This window comes from Dasypus novemcinctus, chromosome 2 (genome assembly GCF_030445035.2).
Source record: "Dasypus novemcinctus isolate mDasNov1 chromosome 2, mDasNov1.1.hap2, whole genome shotgun sequence".
In the NCBI taxonomy this organism is placed as follows: domain Eukaryota; kingdom Metazoa; phylum Chordata; class Mammalia; order Cingulata; family Dasypodidae; genus Dasypus; species Dasypus novemcinctus.
In genome coordinates this window covers 90,710,232-90,729,378 of record NC_080674.1, presented here as the reverse complement: position 1 = coordinate 90,729,378, position 19,147 = coordinate 90,710,232, and the positions used below count along the sequence as shown (strand labels likewise).

Sequence of the window (19,147 nt, the reverse complement as noted above, 5' to 3'; positions counted from 1 at the left end):
CAATGAACCTAACTACACAGCTGGAGGAACTAGAAAAAGAACAGCAAAGTAATCCCAAGCCAAGGCATGAAATAAACAAAGATCAGAGCAGAAATAAGTGAAATTGAAACAAAAAAAAATAGAATTTTAAAAATGAAAGTTGGTTCTTTGAGAAGATTAACAAAATCAATAAACCCTTAGCTAGACTAAGAATAAAAGAGAAGATGTAAATAAGTAAAATGAAAAATGAAAATGGGACCATTACTACTGACACCACAGAAACAAAAGCAATCATAAGAGGATACTATGAACAACTTTATGCCAAAACACTAGACAATGTATATGAAATGGAAAAATTCCTAGGAATGTACATACAACTTACACTGACCCTAGAAGAAATAAAAGACCTCAACAAAGCAATCAGAAGTAAAGAGGTTGAAAGAGTCATCAAACAACTCCCCAAAATGAAAAGCCCAGGACCAGATGGTTTCACAGGTGAGTACTACCAAGCATTTAAAGAAGATTTAATAGCAATCCTACTCAAACTCTTCCAAAAAATTGAACAAGAAGGAATGCTACCAAAATCCTTCTTTGACACCAATATAACCCTAATACCAAAGCTAGATAAAGATAATACAAAACAAAGGAAATTATAGACCATTTCTCTAATGAATATGTTTGCAAAAATCCTTAATAAAATACTTGCCAATCTAACCCAGACATGCAAGTATGATTCAACACAAGAAAGTCAATGAGCCTAATACACCACATTAATAAAGAAGAAAAATCACATGTTCTTATTGATAGACACAGAAAAGGTATTTGGCAAAACACAGCATTCTTTCTTGATAAAAATACTATGAATGATAGGAATTAAAGGAAATTTTCTTAACATGATAAAGGCCATATATAAAAACTGTACAGCTAACATTGTATTTAATGGTGAAAGACTGAAAACTTTCCCGTTGCAATCAGGGACTTGACAAGGATGCCCACTGTCACCACTGTTGTGCAATAGTGCTAGAGATTAGGTAGAGCAATCAGGCAAGAAAAAAATAAATAGAAGACATCCAAATCATAAAGGAATAAGTAAAATTTTCACTATTCACAGATGATATGATCCTATATCTAGAAAACTGTGAAAAATCAACTAAGCTGCTAGAGTTAATAAACAATTTTAACAGTTTCAGGATACAAGATCAATATGCAAAAATCAGTGGTGTTTCTATACACTAGTGGTGTGCGATCTGAGGAAGAAGTCAAGAAAAAAAATTCCATTTACAATAGTATTTAAAAGAATCAAACATATAGGAATAAACTCAACCAAGAATGTAAAGCACTTGTATTCAGAAAACTACAATGCATTGTTAAAAGAGATTTTAAAAGACCTAAATAATTGGAAGAACATTTCCTGTTCTTAGATTGGAAGACTAAATATCATTAAGATGTCAATTCTACCCAAATTGATATACAGATTCAATGCAATCCCAATAAAAATTCCACCAGCATTTTTTAAACAAAAATAAAACACAATTATCAAATTTATTTGGAAAGGTAAGAGACCCTGAATAGCCAGAAACATCTTAAAAAAGAAAAGTGAAGTTAGAGGACTCTTCCATACTTTAAATCACATTACCTAGGTACAGTGGTAAAAACAGCAAGGTACTGACATAAAGATAGACACATAGACCAATAGAACCAAGTAAATGGTTAAGAAACAGACCTTGACATTTATGGTCAAGTGGTTTTTGACAAGCCTGTCAAACCCACCCAGCTGAGACAGGACAGTATGTTCAACAAATGGTGCTGGGAGAATTGGATATCCATAACCAAAAGAAAGAAAGAGAACCCCTATCTCACACCTTATACAACAATTAACTCAAAATGGATCAATGACCTAAATATAAAAGCAAGAACCATGAAATTCCTAAAAGAAAATACAGGGAAACATCTTAAAGACTTGGTGGTAAGTGGTGGATTCTTAAACCTTACACCGAAAGCTCGAGCAATAAAAGAATAAATGTGAACTCCTCAAACTTAAACACTTTTGTGTTTCAAAGGACTTCATCAAGAAGGTGAAAAGGCAGTCAACTCAATGGGAGAAAATATTGGGAAACCACATATCCAAAAAGGGTTTACTGTGTGGAGCTGGCCCACGCACAGTGCTGATGTGCAGAAGGAGTGCCGTGCCATGCAGGGATGTCCGCGTGTAGGGGAGCCCCATGCACAAGGCGTGCACCCCATAAGGAGAGCCACCCTGTGCAAAAGAAAGTGCAGCCTGCCCAAGAATGGTGCCATACACACAGAGAGCTGACACAAGGAGGTGATGCAGCAAAAAGAAACACAGATTCCCGTGCTGCTGACAACAACAGAAGCAGACAAAGAAGAATACACAACAAATAGACACAGAGAACAGACAACTGGGGTGGGGGGGGGGGGGAAGGGGAGAGAGATTTTTTTAAAATTTTAAAAAATTAAAAAAAAAACAAAAAGGGTTTGATTTCCATTTTATATAAAGAGATCGTACAACTTAACAATAAAAGAGCAAGCAATTCAATTAAAAAATGGTAGACATTGCTCCAAAGAGGAAATATGAATGGCTAAAAAGCACATGAAAAAATATTCCATATGGCCAGCTATTAGGGAAATACAAATCAAAACAACAATGAGAGATCATCTCACACCACATAGAATGGCAATTATTAATAAAACAGAAAACAATGAGTGCTGAAGAGGATGTGGAGAAATAGGAACACTCCTTCACTGTTGGTGGGATTTGTAAATGGTACAGCCTCTGTGGAAGATAGTTTGACATTTAATCAGGAAGCTAAATATAGAACTGCCATATGATCCAGCAATTCCTCTACTAGGAATATATCCAGAAGAACTAAAAACTATGACACAAACAGACAACTGCATACTGCTGTTCATCATGGTATTACTCACAATTGCCAAAATATGGAAACAATCCAAGTGTCAATCAATCAATGAATGGATAAGCAAAATGTTGTATATGCATACAATGGAACACTATGCTGCAGTAAGAAATGAAATTGGAACATGTATGATAACATGAATTAATCTTGAAGACATTATGCTAAATGAGGTAAGCCAGACACAAGAGGACAAATCTTGCATGGTCTCACTAATATGAACTAAAAGAATAAACACAGTGGAGTTAAAACCTAGAGTATCGTTTATTAGGAGATAAAAGGAGGGTTGAGAACTACTGATGCTTAATGTATGTAGAAGTTTTAATTAACTTGACTGTACAGTGTGAAAATGGATAGAATTAATGGTGACACATTATAGTGAGTAGCAGCTGGTTTATAAATGGGATTGTGGCTAAAAAGGGTAGCCTGGGCAAGTAAATGTCAATTGAAAAAGAGCTAGAGAATAATTTAGGGACTGAATAACACACTGAACCCAGAGGTGGATGAGTATTTGATGGTACAGATGCAAGAGTGTCCTTCTGTGAACTAGAGCTGATGTATATCACTACCTCAAGGTGGTTAGAATATGGAGAAGCATGGGAAAAATACAATTGGTATGTTCTCTGGTCTGTGGTTAATAGCAATACTGTAATATTCTTGCATCAATGCCAAAGATGTACCATATATTGTTTTGTTTTGTTTTCCAAATTCTACTCAATTTATTCATTTTTTAAAAAGACATTACATTAAAAAAATATGAGGTCCCCATTCGCCCCCACCGCCCCCACTCCACCACTCCCCCCATAATAACACTCTCCCCCATCATCATGTCACATCCATTGCGAGTGGTGAGTACATCTCTGGGCATCGCTGCACCCCATGTCCCGTGTTCCACACCATAGCCCACATTTTCCCACGTTCCATCCAGGGAGCCATGGGAGGACATACAACATCCAGCGATTGTCCCTGGGGCACCACCCAGGACAACTCCAAGTCCCAAGAATGCCTCCACATCTCTTCTCTTCCTCCCCTTCCCTGCACCCAGCAGCCACCATGGCCACTTTTTCCACATCAATGCCACATATTCTCGATTATTAACCACAATAGTTCATGAATAGAAATATCATTAAGTTCACTCTGATCCTTACTGTATTCCTCCTTCCTGTGGACCTTGGCTTGGTTGTGTCCATTCCACATCTATGTCAAGAGGGGGTTTAGATTTTTGTTTTAATAAGGGAGAGTATGGAAAAAGTGTGCCAAATGTACCCTATGGACCATGGTTGGTGATAGCAGTCTGATGATATTATCTCATAATCTATAACAGATATTCAACCATGGTGTGGTGTGTTGGTGAAGGGGTGTTGCATGGGACTTCGACACATGCGCATGATTATTTTGTAAGTTTACAACCTCTGTAATAAAAACATATTTTAAAAATCAGGTGGGTTGGGGGAAAATACACCAAATGTAAGATATGGACTATAGTTAGTAGTAATATTTTGATGATGCTCTTGCATAGTTTGTAACAAATGTATCACAACAATTCAAGGTGTTGGTGGAGGGGTAATGTGATGTATGGGACCCCTGTATGATGTTGTGCATATTTATATTGTAAGTTCACATTTACTACACATTTATTGTTTATGTATGTTCATATGTAAATGATATACTTCAATAAAAAATATATTTAAAAAAACAATGCCCTTTGTCAAGGTCCATCTCAAATGTCACTTCTTTGAATACTTTGTGAGAAATTTTTTTATTACAAAAACCTCAAATACATAAAAAATGGACAAAATAGTATCATGAACCCCTGTGTACCTATTATATAGCTTCTATAATTATCTACTCATGCCCAGTCTTGTTTCACCTTATCTCTACTCACTACTTTTCTTTTATCAGATTCTGCTGAATGTAATTACTCCCTCTTTTTTGTATATCTCTTATAGCACCAATGTTATTATAAGCATTTAATAATTATTCTTATGCATTTTATAGTGTCTCTGACAGTTGAAGTCCCTTGAAGGGAGGGGCCCATGGGTTGCTGTCCTGGAACACCTCCCAGCATAATGCTTTAAGCTGAATAAGTGTGCAACAAATACTTTTGAATTTTAATTGAAGTGCTTAATGCTATTGAAAACCAGTTATTTTCTCCAGAGTTAACAATTATATCTTCAGATGAAATTATCTCTATACAAAGCAAACATGAGGGAAGTGAATTTTGCTCAATGGATAGAGCATCCGCCTACCACATGGGAGGTCCAGGGTTCAAACCCAGGGCCTCCTGACCCGTGTGGAGCTGGCCCATGTGCAGTGCTGATGTGCGCAAGGAGTGCCCTGCCATACAGGGGTGTCCTCCGTGTAGGGATGCCCCATGTGCAAGGGGTGTGCCCCGTAAGGAGAGCTGCCCCATGCGATAAAAGTGCAGCCTGCCCAGGAGTGGGGCCACACACATGGAGAGCTGACATTAGCAAGATGACACAACAAAAAGAGACACAGATTCCCGGTGCTGCTGATAAGAATACAAGTGAACACAGAAGAACACACAGTGAATGGACACAGAGAGCAGACAACTGGGGGAGGGGAGAGAAATAAATGAAAAATAAGTCCTTAAAACAAACAAAACAAACACCCACACAAAATAAAGCAAACATGAGATGAGCACCAACGCTATTTTTAAATTTTCTGAGGAGATCCATGTGCTTCTTCGGTAATCCAATACCCTATTTGGATTATCTCAATAATCACTTAATTCTATGCTGAGCCTTAGCTCAGGGTGACATTGGATAAATCATGTGGAATTAGCATAATGAATATATTCTTTTTGCCTGTTTCCCTATTAGCAAATTGCATCTTCCCATGCTAGCTCACAAGAGAATTAGGAGATGAAATAGGGTAGTCACCTATTGATCATACAGGCTATGAACCATTCAGAATTTCTTTTTTGTCCTCTCTAGATCTTTTGCCCAATTTTATGTTTTTATTACTCACTAGTTCTTTAAGAGGGTGATGCAAAGAGAGAAAGAGGAAGTTAAGTTTAAATTATTTAGCAGAAGGATCAATAAAATATTTGACAAGGTGGAAAATTAAAGCCATTAACTAAATGAAGATCATCTGCCCTTTATTAACATGGATGATAAGGAATTTCAAATTACTTAGAAAAAGCCTTTACTTAGGTTTGTCTGTGTTTGTGTATCTGAATGTGTGTATTTTTAAAAAACATGGACAGCTTTAAATTGTTCAAATTGATATTTCATAGATTTAAGAACTTCATCATACCTTAAGAGGACATATAGAATTGATGTGAATGTCACAAATCCATTCACTATTCTTCCATAGTAATTTTCAACAGTGAGAATGAAGTTGTGTGTTGCATTTAGTTTCTATTATGTGTTCTATTAGGACGTTTTAGAGTGAAATACTAGATCTAATATTAAGCCAAAAATGGGTTATAGAAAAGACAATACTAAGGATTCTATAGGAAAAATTTCATTATTAATCTAGGTTGTTGTGGTAGAATAAGCCATGTAAGTAACAGGTGAGCCTAAGGAATTACCTGTACTGTCATTTCAGGATGAAAGTGTAGTTTTCTACTTATCATGTGTGTATTTACTCTTACAAAATAATAATATGCTGCATTTTGGGGGAGGGAGGACAGGAATATATACTGTGGTGCTATTGACTAATTTGAAGACTTGCCAAGGTCTAAAGATGTATCTTCATGAAAACCAGGTGCTTTATCATAGCTGAGGGAATAGAGAGAAACTGGAGAAGTCCCCCAGCCCACTTTGTATTGGGCAGAGCCATAGAATTGTGCAGAGATGCCTCAGGGTCACACTAAGACATGATGGTATCTCCAACCCCATTCCCAGGTCAACCAGCTCAGTTCTGCTTTCATTAGTATTAATGAGTTCTTGTGAATAGTTGCTTCATTTTTTATCTTTACATGTCAGTACTTATTATTAAAAGAAAAAGGTTTGAAAACCACTGACCAGGTTTTTACCACCACTCTCACTCAGCTCTAAGATTTCACTCGCATCTAAAAACTCTGATATATCAGTTAGAATCCCATATTTAAAAGTCCAATTACAGATTTTAAATACATTATAAATACAGTTTATAAATACATTATGAGTACGATGTTGTCTTTTTTTTTTAAGAAGGAACTGGGACCTGAACCTGGCACCTCCCATGTGGGAGGTAGGTGCTCAACTGCTTGAGCCACATCTGCTCTGACGCTGTCTCTTGAAGTCCTCCTTTCAAATATTTTAGTTACCAGTTCTTCACCCTTGGCAAATTATTGACCTCCTTTCCCAAGAGTTCATTTTTTTTTAATGCATAACTCTCCTTCCCCCTTAAATCGTCAGTTGTTCTTCATGGCTTACCAAATGATCTCTACAGCCTGGCATTTGAAGTTCTAGATCACATGGCTCCAGGTCATGTGGTCTCCACCAGTGCATGCTTCATATACCTTAGAAGGCAGCAGAGCTTCAGGGCCAGGACAATGTTTTACACACACTGTGTTGAATTAAGCCTCATAGAACAATATCAAGCACAAAGTCTCTGCTATTGTCTCTGTTATACTTCTCATTGTTAGTTCCAAGTAACTAATTTTTAACTTGGTTGAGGGAGAAAAGTATTTGATTTTTCTTCTCTTTAAAAAAAATGCTACTTACTTTTTGTGGCAAGTGAACATGCGTATTTCTCAGTTCCGCATTTCTTCTGTCTTTCAAGAAATGGTTTATTTCTTTCCCATTTAAGATATATTTTTCAGGTCTTCACAAAAAACAAGCAATGTATTTAACATTAAGCCTGAGGTAAACTGTAAGCATGGTAACAGTTAATAAATGCTTAATGAAACTTCTGAGAGCACTTAAGAAAATAAAACTATGATTACATTTTTCTTATAAATCTAGTACTTCTAAAAGATGCTAAATGAAGGACTGGAATTCTTCATATATCATGCAGGCAAGAGAAGAGTTCTATCATAGTTATTTATGCTACTAAATATTCTCTTTATTTTAGGAACACTTTAAAGGAGGTACTCTTCACATTTAAAACCAAGATATTATGTTTGAAATTTTAAATTAAAAGTTTAAAAATAATGTGGTACATTTTAATCTAAAATAACTACAACTATGTAAATAAGCCTTAATTGTTCTCTGTTTACTTCTATTCCTGGAAGGCATCCAAACCAGTCTTGGCACCCATTTTCTAGAGATAGCGTGCAGCTTATCAGCTTGCTTTCATTCACGTAACCATTAGGGCAATTGGATGCACTAAATAGAAACATGATATATGACAGATTCTGACAGTCTATGTAACTTACCTTAAATACTTTCTGTTGACAGTCTAGTGACTATATTTATATTTATGCATATTTATATTATATTTATGTCTTATGTATACTTATATATGCTTCATTTATATAGTTACATATATATGTATTCTTTAGAAACTATATTATAGTTTGAACATTATATGTCTTTAAATATAGTAGATAGTTTCCTCTTACTTGAATGACTGTTTACAGTTTAATATATGAGTTAGCTACACTAATCACAAACATAAAAACTGGTATTGCTTCTACATCTTTCATCCAAGTTGGGTAAAGTAGCAGAAGGAAGTGGGTTCAGAGGTTCTGGAAGCAAGGAGAATGCCAAGAAAGAATGCTGAGTTCTAAACACAGCCAGTGCTGAGTCCAATAGTTTCTTTAGAAACTGTAATACATTCCAGTTTTCCTTTGGATTTGGATTTGTAATTAGTTGAGGTTATGCAAATATTTTCATTAGTTTTGCATAGTAACTTTTCTTTTCCCATGTCCATTTCCTCATAATAAATGCATTGTCATAAAAAGAAATAAGTAAAGAGAAATCAATAATTTGCTGTTTTTGCTTCCTCTAGAGTATAATACCCAGAGTTACCCATATGGGAAGCAGCCAATTGTAAATCAACTGCCTCTTGGAGTTCCTGTACCTTAGAAGCCATTGCTTGTTTCTTCCCATCCACTGTGTTGTGATGCCTTTATCATGTCTTTCCTAGAAAGTAGTCATATAGACTTCTTATTGTGCCCTAATTTCAGCTTCTCTGAGAGATTATCACGTCTTGAAATCTTTAGTTTTAGTTAGGCCATCCCAAACATAACCTCAAATTTGGTGAAAATCAGTCTTGCACTTTCATATGATGTGTTGACAAACAAATAGAATGCATCTGATACACTATTCCTACAGTAAGAGTTTAAAGCATATATGATAGAAGAAAAGCCAGTAGGCCTGGTTCATTTCAACACCAGCAAACTTAAAAGTCACAGAATGGGGACTGGACTTTCATACCTACTCACTATCCCTGTTTGCATGTCTAATACACATCTAAAACTTAACATGTTCCAAATAAAACTCTTGATTTCATCCATCTCCATAAGCCTGTTCCTCCCTCAGTCATCTTTATCTCAGTAAATGGCAACTCCATTACATAGGAGAAAAATCAGAGTTCTCCTTGAGTGTCCTCATTTTACATTCCATAAGCAAACTATCATTTGGCTCTAAATGTGAAATATATTTGGAATCTGATCTGTTCTCACCATTTCCATCACTATTTCACAAGTCCAAGTTCAACATGTTTTGCTTGGTATCCCTGACCATCTTTGTTTTCTCACAATTTATTCTCCTAACGGTAGCCCGAAAGAGTATTTTAAAATAAAAGTCATGTCAATCATCTGCTACAAAATCTCCAATGACTTCCCATGTTCAGCATAATATCCAAAGTCCTTACTTTAGACTTTACATGATCTAGTCACTGACTATTTCTCTGCCTTCATTTCATTCACTCTCCCGTGTTGTTCACTTTGCTGTAGCCTTGCTGTTCCTCGAACACCAAGAGCAAGTAAGTCCTGTGAAATCAGGAACCTTGTTTATAGCCTTTCTCCTCTCAAGTAAGCTGCATGCGTTTAAACCTCAACACCCAGAAAAGTGCTTAGCATACAGTAGGACTCCAAAAAATAAATTACTGAATACTTGGTAGTTTTTTAGTGCTTTATTGCCATAACCCTGGGAAAACAGAGACAACAAAGAATGGAGGTCATTGAAAGAAAAAAGGTAGGAGCAGGAAAAGAGGAGTCACAAAATATATGTTGGTTAACATTTAAGTTAGGAATAGAATTCAAAGATACTTTGGTAAATTAGAATTAGGAATAATAAATAATGAAGTCCAATGTCTTGATTTTAAAATAGTCATTCAGCAAAAAGAATTATATACTGTAAGATAGCAAGACATAATATCCATAGAAACAGTAGAAGTAGTAGTAGCAGCCAGAATTGTTTTATACATTTATTTTGCCTAGTACTGTGCTGAACATTTTATTTATGTTACATCATTTTATTCACTTTACATTATTTATTACACTGAAAAATCCTATAGGAAGATATTCTTATTATTCCCATTGAAGCAGGCTAGAACAGGGACCTGAGTGGGAGAAGGGTGTTGTAGGAAAGAACTAAGGTGATAAAGACAAAACAGTCAGTTCTGTACAAAACTCCTGCTCTCTGTCGCCCATCTTTGCCTGTGCCTGACCGCAGAAAGTCCCACCAAAAAGGGAAGAGGTAACCGCCCTAGGCCAAATGCCTGAAGACAATAATGAGAAGCCCATCTGTACCCCTCCCCTGACTTCCACTCAGGAAGCAGACACTCAAAACCAAAGAAAATGTATTTCCAAAACTTTTCTGCATACTCAGAACCAATGGGAATGGTGTAGTTTACAAGCCTTCCATTTACATGGAGGAAAGAAGGGAGGGGGGAGACCAGCCTTAAAAAATGCTGCAGCCCCAGCCAGAGGGCACATCTCACCCTTGAGCACACCCACACTCAAGTCTCCAGTGTGTACTCTTGCTTTCTTTCCTTTCTCATTACACCCTTTACTTGCTTACTTAACCTATGGTCCATCTTTGAATTCTTTCTTGCAATATGGCCAAGAACCTGAAAACCCACCACTGGCAACATCTTTGGCGGGCCAACCAGGAGAACTGGTAATACTCCCCACCACACAATGAAGACTGGAGCCTAGGCTTTTAATCAGAACCTGTCTAAACTCTCTTTTATCTGTCCACCATTTCCTCCCACCATTTTCAGTCACTTCTTTTGTCCACTCACCTTTTCCTTGCACCATTCCCTCCTACCATTTCAAACGGGTTTCTGGATTGGCTTTCACATGATATAATCCCAGTCTACCCGGAGTGTTCTGGCTCCCTCTTCGGAGGTGGCAGGGGCTAGTCCCCATGCCATACAGATTCAAGGAGACTCTGGGCAGTGGGTGAAACTGTCCTTGGGCCTTGACTGGGGACAAGTCATGTAGAAGTCTGTTAGGAGTCTACCAGTCCCCAAATCTCTTCACCACATGGTAACATTCTCCACCCCAACTTTTGGTAGTTTCTGTCATTTCTCTTGCACCATCCCTTCTACAAGCCCGTCAGTTCTACCTCTCAAGTCTTGGTCTTATCTCCACAGGACATAATCTTGGCCTGACAAGGTTTCTTCCGTTTCTTCTTCAGAGGTGGCAGGGGCTAGTACCCCTACATGGAAGATTCAAGAAGAACCTGGGTAACGGGTAAAACTGCCCTTGAAGCCTGACTAGGCTTGAGGTCACCTTCATACCCTTCATTGTTCCCTCCTCCACTTTCCTGTGATTTCCCTATCATTTCCTTATGCCTTCCACTCAGAATATAACTACCACTTCTTGTGGCACCTCCTCAGGCCAGTAGTTGACCCTTTTAAATTAGGGTGCCATCAATCTTCTGACTACTGCTGTCCTTCTCATTGTTGGGTTTGTGAATGTCTCAGAAATCGAAAATGCATTTGTTAGTGAGGCTCCAAGACTCCCACCCTTGGACATTTTCAATGGTTTGTTTCTTCCTCAGTGCCTTGGAGGCCCTGAGATCCTTGTTAATTCATTACCTCCAGGGCCCCCAAGGCTATCCACCTGCAAGCCATAGAACAAGCAATCTTTGGCTTCTTGATGTCTGCTTTAACTGCAAACCTTGGTTCCTGATAGCAGCCATAAAATGAGTTCTGACTTCCAGTCCCTAGTCATTTGGTCAATCTCAAAGTCTTTCTCATGGCCATTTCCTAAGCCCACTGCAAAAGTGAGCTGAAAGAAGAGTCTCTAGTCAGCCCCTTTCCTAGGGAGGAAGTCTGGTATGGTAACTTTGGTCTGGGAACTGGATCCAGACATCTCCCAACACCTCAAGGGCCCTGGGGATACCCAGTGGCAAAGATTACTGATCCCTGGTACACTGAGATGGTGAGCAGTCTCCATTCAGTCAAGTCTAAGAGTGGGACACCACTAAGACTGACAAACGCAGTCACCCTCTCCTGGGATAACTACAATCCTATACTCCAGTTAGATCTCTTGTGTAAGAGGGAAGGAAAATGGCTAGAAATACCCTAAGTCCAGCATTTTTTAAAAAAAAGATTTATTTCTCTCCCCTCCCCCCCCCCACCGGTTGTCTGTTCTCTGTGTCTATTTGCTTCGTCTTGTTTCTTTGCTTCTGTTGTTGTCAGCGGCATGGGAATCTGTGTCTCTTTTTGTTGCGTCATCTTTTTGTGTCAGCACTCCGTGTGGGTGGCGCCATTCTTAGGCAGGCTGCACTTTCTTTTGTGCTGGGCGGCTCTCCTTACGGGGCGCACTCCTTGCGTGGGGTTCCCCTACGCAAGGGACACCTCAGCATGGCAGGGCACTCCTTGCGCGCAACAGCACTGCACATGGGCCAGCTCCACATGGGTCAAGGAGACCCAGGGTTTGAACTGTGGACCTCCCATGTGGTAGACGGACACGGTAACCACTGGGCCAAGTCTGTTTGCCTAAGTCCAGCATTTTTATGGCTCTATATCAGAATGAGAGCCTGAAGGATTTTTATCAATTGTACTATGCACAAGGCAAACCTTGAGCATGGGAAAAATCCCCTCCCAAAAAGAAAAAAGATAACTTAAATGATCCCTTTCTTAGTAGCCCAGTCCAGCAGGCCACAGCCAAAGCAGAGCCTCTTCCCATCCAATGAAAAAGCTTGCAGGGCCTTATCCCTTATGAGAGGTAGCTAATGGGGATGCAGCCCCCAGAGCAGCCCCAATTTGTGTCTCATCAGTTGCAAGTATTCCTTAGATCCCTCAGCTCCATGCCTAGCAGCTGCCCAGGAATTTCCCTGGAGGGCCAAGGCTGGAGGATCTGGGCAGGTTTTCTGCTGTGGGCAGACAGTGTATGGTTTGTGTGAAGATGATTCTAAAGTTGGGTCTTTCCATGTTCTAAGCAAGTGTGTAAAATTCTTTCTTCTTTTCTAATCTGTGCTTACTCTTAACTTTTCCATCTGCTTGTGTCTAGAAGCTTATAAATCATATTTAAGGTTCACCTGCTACTTTTGTACTTTGAGTTGTGAAACTCTAAGAATATATCGGCTATATCTTCTTAGGTTGTATATTGGATAACTGGTACAAACTTGGAGGGTACCCCCTTAAAAAAATAAATTAATTTTCTATTACCAAGTTGCCTAGTCATAGTATAATTGGATAATTATGTAAAATAACCTAAAAATGAGTCTTTAAATTTCAATGCTCTCTTGTAATAGATTTGTTTTGTAAAAAAGAAATCACAAATGGAGTTAGTTCAAGTGCTGGAAAAGTGGAAAAACTTAGCACATTAATGTTACTAATAAAATAGTTTTAGTTGCTCGGTTGATAAACATATGTGACCAATTTAGTTTTTTAAAAATTAATTTTAATATTTTATTTAATCTACTATATCAAAGATACTATGATTTCAACAATATAGAATTTAAGTTTACATTATTTTTTCATACATCTTCAAAATCTATTGTATATTTTACATTAAGAGAACATCTCAATTTAGACTAGCCATATTTCAAGGGTTCACAGCCACATTACCTAAACTGTCTGAAAAGACACTGGCCTATACTCTGCCACTGTCCAATACATCTACTTGAAGACAGAGTGTGACTGTCTGCCACCCTCCAAACTCTATGTCCTATCATAGATTTAGATCTAGATATACAACTAGCAGAATTTATTATAAAAAGCCATGTGAGGTCAGCATTGTCTGGTACTAGAGAAATGGCAACAAATACGGCTGACAATGGGAGTTAATTCAATCATTCATCTATGTGCAGATAAAACAATAGTAAGTGGACAATCTTTTTTTTGGGTAACAATTTCTAATTATTGTCTGTATTTTCTTTTATATATATATACTGTGTATTTGCATTTGTCTTTCCTATGACACTTGTAAGGGAAGGAACTACATCTACCTTGTTTGTCATTGAACATAGAGTAAATGATGAAATACTTGTTAAACTAGCTTGTCATTTCATAATCAGTGTTTTCCAAGTTTCTCAGTGAAAACTGAACAGCTGTTTTCTTTTCAGAAGTTTCTAATAGCCTAGCCCAATCATTAAAAAGTAATCTTGAAATTTCCCACTAGTTTGAATCACATTTATTCTATCTTTATCAGACTCTCTTCCTCCAACATACCTCTCAAGCAGACTGACTGAGGCTTCTTTGGCAGACCAAGCCAAGTTGAACACCAAAAATACAATACTGTTGTAGCAATGATAAAGGAAAACCTACAACTGGTAAATGTCCTATTCTAAAAAAGTGAAATAAAAGTGCATGCAATATCATGACTTATTACTCCCAAAACAACAACAAACCCATTCTCTCTAATGATAGGAATAACACTATTATAATGTCATCTTGCTAATCTTGAGATTACAGAAATAATTTCATTTAGTATATGATCTGAAAGAATTCAGGAGTCAAAGTCAAAAATGCCTCTTACCTTTTTATTCTTACATAATAGAATGACACTGTGATAAGATTGGTATTATCCTGTAGTAATTTATACTAAATTTTGTAATTTTAGCACACAAAAATTCCTAATCAAGTGTATCTCATTTCAGAAACTACTGGAATGCACATGCATTTCATATCATTTAAAACATTTATATATCTATTGTGTATAAATCAAACTTTCAAAAACTGAATCATGTTTAGAATGCACTTAGGAAAATTACTTTCCTCTTCTCTTTTTTTGGTAAGTGTTCTGAAATTGGGGTAACTTCAGCATCCTCATTATGTTTTTTTTTCCTTTTTTCTTTTTATGGTCACTTCGGTAACGACTGGATTCACTGCCTTGGAAAACTGGGTCTTAGTCCTGATTGTTCCAGTGCTTTGTCTTCTTTTTTTTCTTCTTTAGTTCTTCCTCCCAGAGGCCATCACATTATTACTTGTCTGTAGGTCTGGCTCTACCTTTGTGGTGACATCTGCAAAATCTTCTAGCTCTGCGGTACCATCTTCCACTTAATAAGTCTCCGGGTCTTCCCTTCTTCCTCCCTTCCTCCCTTCCTCCTTTCCTCCTTTCCTTCCTAGAACATTTATTGCACGACTAATCAATGAAATCCTTATGAACTGGATGCTACAACAGCTGCCCTCTTGGGTTTAGGAATCCATGCCTGAATCTGCGGTTGACAATTTTTAGGTGCCTCATTCAACCTGAACCAGTGGTAGTTAGTCTTTTAGCCTTGGCACTCTAAATATACTTTTCTCTTGCACTTGGCAATGTAGCCACATTTGCCACAGGTTGACATCTGAAAGAGGTAGGCCTTAGAGCTACAGTGGTGGTATAAGCTGTGCCTCTTAAAGCAACGCTTTCCAAATGATGATGTTCCCTTGGTATTCTTGTTTCTGTAGTTGAACCTAAGAGGCCAGAAAAGAAGGCACTTCCACTATCTCTGGGTCTTTTTTCGTTTTCCTTTGGAGATTTTTCAATAGCTTCTTCAGTGCTGGTTTCCATTACTTCTTTAGAAAGTTTAGAGCACTTGGATTGTAAACTAGTGATATTTAATTTTCTCCAAATACAGAATACTCCAGCAGCATCTGAGTCTAAATGAAATATTTCAAATTCTAGTTTGTCACCGACATTTATCTCTAGGATCTGCCACTGCTCAGCCAGCATCTGCTCAGGTTTCGGGGTGGATGCATTGAAACACCCCTGTATTAAACAGCCAATGTGGCTGGAAGACAGTTTATTAACTGTACCCATACGTTTTTGCCCCGGCTCAGGGCTGAAAATAACAAAATCTGCTTCAATGTTAAGATGAATGTGTCCTTGATCATCATAAATATCTCCCAGTTCACCTACTACTTTGATGTCATATGCAATGAAGACATCTAAAAGGTCAGGAAACACTCTTTTGAATTGCTAATTTCTGCCTGTGGTTTTCCCAGTGGGAACCATACTATCACTCTCAGAATAGTGCAGAAGCTCCGCATCCAGCTGTTCTTAATACCTGAGCATTTCCAGTTAAGTTAGCATAGTGACAACAACAACGTCATGTGCCTCCAGGGAGGTCCCGCCAGCAAGCAGGAGTAGCACCCCCTTACTCACTAGGGTGCAAGCTGCATTATAGGTTGACAACTCTAGACAAGGCAGGACACCAGCTGATCCCACCAGAAGCCCCACAGAAGCCACCTTTGGCCATAACGCCTCTGAGCAACCTGTAGACAAGCGGGTTGTCAAGCTTCTCTCCAATTTGTTTTTTTTTAAATTTATTTATTTATTTCTCTCCCCTTCCCCCCCTCCCCCATTGTCTACTCTTTGTGTCCATTTGCTGTGTTCTTCTGTGACAGCTTCTATCCGTATCAGCAGCACCAGGAATCTATTTCTTTTCGTTGCTTCATCTTGTTGTGTCTGTTCTCCGTGTATGCGGCATCATTCCTGGGCAGGCAGCACTTTCTTTCGTTCTGGGTGGCTCTCCTTACAGGGCGCACTCCTTGTATGTGGGGCTCCCCTACACGGGGGACACCCCTGTGTGGCAGGGCACTCCTTGAGCCTATCAGCACTGTGCATGGGCCAGCTCCACACGGGTCAAGGAGGCCTGGGGTTTGAACTGTGGACCTCCCATGTGGTAGACAGACGCCCTATCCATTGGGCCAAGTCCACTTCCCCCAATTTGTTTTGAAGTGAAAATTTACTAAGAGTAACTAAGAGTTTTTTAAAAATCATTAAATAGATGCCTTTATATTATAAAACAGCAAAAAGGATAATGTCTGAAATTGCTGAAACTGGCTAAATTTAGTCTAGATTTGCTATTGTGGTGGTAATTCTAAACTGAACTTGCATTTGCTTATGGTTATTTCAAGACTAGTCTCACTTTTGTGTATGCTTACCACATTAATGGTAATCCTAGACCAAACTTACCTTTGTTTATGGTTATTTTGAGATGAGCCCCACCCTTAGTAGACTATTATGATGGTAATTCTAAACTAAACTTTCCTTTGTTTATGGTTATTTAGAGACTAGCCTCACCCTTGTGTATGCTTACTATTGTGATGGTAATTCTAGACTAAACTTACCTTTGGTAACGGTTATTTAAAGACTAGCCCCACCCTGCATATACTTGCCATTGTGTTGGTAACTACTCTGCTCTCCTGTTTGAATCCATAGAAACTTCTGCTCCCCATGATTCATGGGAAGGCAGATTTAAGAGATCTGTCTCCCATCCTTTCACTGGTGTTAATAAACATGCTTTCTCTAGTGACCTTTGTAGCAGTTGGATATTATTGACGAGTTCCCAAAAGAAATATTGGATTATATTTGTAAACTAATCTTTCCTCTGTGCATGATTAAATTATGATTAGGACTTTGATTGGACCACCTCAGTAGGGCATTGAGTGCCTGCCTCTTGGTAGGCAGGGACTCACAGAGAAAAGACATGGCAAAGTACAGAGTTGGAGGTTTTGAACTGGAACCCAGAGAGTGAACACACAGGAGAAGAACACAAAGGAATAAAGATGACTCCTTAGACAGGACAAAAGCTCCAGGAAGAGAGACAGAGTCATTCACCTGAGAGTCTACAGCTGGCCTTGTGGAGAGAGCACAGCAGCTGAGCCCAGAGAGAAATAGAGCCCTGGGAAGAGAGGAACGCAAGAAGCCTGAACTTTTGTTAGACATTGGCAACCATCTTGCCCCAACACGTGGCAATAGACTGGGGGAAAGTAACTTAGGCTTTATGACCTGGTCACTATAAACTTCTATCCCAAACAAATACCCTTTATAAAAGCCAACAGGTTTCTTGTATTTTACATCAGCACCTCTTTGGCTGACTAATACAACCATCCTGGTGTGGACTCCAATTCATCTGCTCCAGACAAGAACGCAGAGGGACCCAGGAGGATTTCCTTTGACTTGGCACCCCAGGTGGGATCCCAGGACCTTTTTCAGAAGATTGCCGCCCAGTGGAATCTTTGATTCTTGGGGTTGGACATCTACTCTTCCAGTTCAGTAACCACAGTAGTCTTGCCATCTCGGAGAACTGGGGAGTGGGGGATCTCCCACCCATGTGCTGAGGATCCTGAAAGCAGCAGGTCATAAGAGAAACCAGTTTTCCCTGAGACTTCAAAGACCTCAGTGAGTACTTAGCTTTGGTAAAATGTACTGCAATTGGTGTTGCTTATCCAAGGTCTGTCAAAATCAAAATGGGAAATGAGCAGAACTCTGAAGTAAAGAAAAATGTTGTAGATTGCATTTTAAAGTATTGGGAACAATTTGGTAATAAGCCAAAGACTAAAAAGAACAAAATTTTTGTGCAAAATTGTATGGTCACAATGCATATTAGACAATCAGAAATAGCCTTCAAAGAGATCTTTTGAACATAATGTTATTTTACAGTTAAACTTATTTTGTAAGAAAATGAAAATTATAAGAAACATTAGTATTTATTTTTATACCTCTGGATGATAATATCAAATTAACAAATGAATATTCTTAAAAGAGTTCTATTCCAATTGTTATAAATTAAATAAGTGCTTATAGATATAAATAAATATACCTAGAGCCCAAATTAGAGAAGCTAAGTGGGATAGGACAGCATATAGAAATCTGAATATAAAAACTATTGGAAGAAGAAAAATTTAATCCTAAACATCTTGACCTATCCTGCCTTCCCCATGGTGTCTTTGAGAAAGCTATGGGGGAAAGGCTAGGTGTGATAAGATAGGGGAATGTAAATTAACCTTAAAACTGTCTACTAAGCTGTGAAATTAAGAATAATAAGGACAGAGGAAATGTTACAGAATAAACCCTGTTTTGCAGTTTGTCCTGTAATACCCCAGTTTTAGGGCAAATGTTATAAATTAAACCTTGGTTTGCATGGTTTACCATATTAACCAAATTTAAA

At 38.3% G+C, this 19,147-nt stretch overlaps 1 pseudogene; it reads right to left on the bottom strand.

Annotated features, from left to right (window-relative positions):
- Positions 1-14,880: 14,880 nt before the first annotated feature.
- Positions 14,881-18,087, bottom strand: LOC101434683 (DNA-directed RNA polymerase I subunit RPA43-like; annotated as a pseudogene).
- Between the last annotated feature and the right edge of the window lie 1,060 nt (positions 18,088-19,147).